The sequence below is a fragment of the Gopherus flavomarginatus genome, chromosome 11 (genome assembly GCF_025201925.1).
Source record: "Gopherus flavomarginatus isolate rGopFla2 chromosome 11, rGopFla2.mat.asm, whole genome shotgun sequence".
In the NCBI taxonomy this organism is placed as follows: Eukaryota; Metazoa; Chordata; order Testudines; family Testudinidae; genus Gopherus; species Gopherus flavomarginatus.
Window position 1 is genome coordinate 9,429,896 of NC_066627.1, and position 1,963 is coordinate 9,431,858.

Sequence of the window (1,963 nt, forward strand, 5' to 3'; positions counted from 1 at the left end):
GCCACGATGTCTCTTTGCCCGGAAGGACAGCGCGTGGCATTGAAATTCAGGGCTCTGGAGTCCATTCCCCTTTGAGCTGCCCTCCTCTGGACAGGGGGGTGGTAAGAAGTTTCAGAGTCTCGAGTTGAGGAGGTTGTTCCTTCTGGAGCATCCCTTTATGGAACAGCGGAGCAGCGCTCAGCATCCCCATCCCGGGTCATCTAGGGGGCTCCTCTGATGGCATCCTTCCCAGCAGGTCAGCGCTCAGCATCCTGGTACTCAGTCCTCTGGGGGGTTCCTCCGGCGGCATCATTCCCGGTGGAGTGGCGCTCAGCATTCTGGTCCTGGGTTGTTTGGGGGGCTCCTCCGGCGACATCCTTCCCGGAGGGATGATGATCAGCCTCTTGGTCCTCTGTCATCTGAGGGGCTCCTCTGGTGGAGTCCCTCCTGGCGGGGCGGTGATCAGCATCTCGGTCCTCAGTTGTTGGGGGGACTCCTATGGCGGCATCTCTCCTGGCGGAGCAACGATCAGTATCCCCGGTCCTTGGTCATCTGGGGGGCTCCTCCAGCGGCATCCTTCCTGGAAAAGTGGCCATCAGCATCCTGGTCCTCAGTCATTGGGGGAGCTCTTCCAGTGGGGTCCTTCTCGGCGGGGTACCCATCAGTATCCTGGTCCTGGATCCTCGGGGGGGCTCCGACGGTGGCATCCTTCTCAGCAAGGCATCCATCAATATCCTGGTCCTGGGTCCTTGGGGGGGCTCCTCCAGTGTCGTCCGTCTCAGGAGCAGCAGGGCGGTGTTCAGCATCCTGGACCTGGGAAGTAGGTGGGGATCTTCTGGAGTCCTCCTCCTGAGGGGCTGTCGAGACGTTCTCTCTCCTGGATGTGAGATCCCGAAGGGCTGGCCTTCTGCTGCTCAATCTTCCTGTAGAGGTGCCTGCTAGGGGGGTTTTCTGCCAGCTCCTGATGTTTTCATCCTTGCTGGTGGTCCGGGTCTTTGGGCCACTGTTTTAGCGTGATGTCCTCAATCCTTCTCTGCAGTCCAATAAAAGCTATTCCTCACCCATCTACCCCTCCATCAGGATGGACTAGGTCTGTTCTGCTGCCCTTCACTCATAGAGGAAGGAGAATAACATTTTATTCCACTCAATCCTAAAGTGATTTGTAACCCAACACCATCCCAAACTGGTCATTTTGGGGAAGCGGCCCCATCATGCTGCATAGCTAGGCAGAGTAGGTGTGTCTATGCAAACACGGTCTGTTCCTGAAGTCTTTCCCCAGCTCCTCACTAGATGTGAGGGGGGAGCTCATTCAGACCCTGCTTACGCTTAGTATTTAAAAACTCTTTCGTGTCCCTATCTCTGTCGGCCTTAGATTTCTCCTCCTGTCCCTTTTGTTGCAGCTCAGATGAGGTGGCCCAGTGGTTAAGGTGATGGACTGCTAATCCATTGTGCTCTGCATGCATGGGTTCAAATCCCATCCTCACTGGATGCATTTAGTCTTGACTCTTCCTTTATAGACAACCATCTCCCCACTTGGTACAATAACAGACACAACAATGTTGCTTCTTGCAAACAAAAACCTTCTCAGAAACTCCAACACCCCCCCCCCCGGCTTTAAATAAAATGTCTAAATCCCAGATTTCTAAAAAATGTCTCTAGTTCTGTATTTTGTAGTTTTTATCTTAAAAGCTAATGTTTACTCAAGCTGAATAAGGCAACGCTTCAAAGGAAAATGTTAGAAATGGTAGGGGAGAAATAGGAAAGGAAAAAGCCCCTTTTCTCAGGAGATACAAACTCGACTCCCTCCTGTCTCTATCACCAGTGGATTTTGCCTCCCTCCTTCTGAGGTGTAAATAAAATAAAGAGGCGACAAGGTGGTTTGGCACAAACAAAGGTAAGTGTAGTCAGGGTAAAGGTACAGAAAGCTGGGGGAACAGGGGAAAATGCGAACTTAATGAATACAATGAAACAGTGACTGGGTTTG

At 52.4% G+C, this 1,963-nt stretch overlaps 1 non-coding gene across 1 annotated transcript; it reads left to right on the forward strand.

The window, feature by feature from the left end:
* Positions 1-1,383: 1,383 nt before the first annotated feature.
* TRNAS-GCU (transfer RNA serine (anticodon GCU)) lies at positions 1,384-1,471 on the forward strand. Its single transcript has one exon. It is a non-coding gene; the product is annotated as a tRNA-Ser (tRNA).
* The last annotated feature ends 492 nt before the right edge of the window (positions 1,472-1,963 follow it).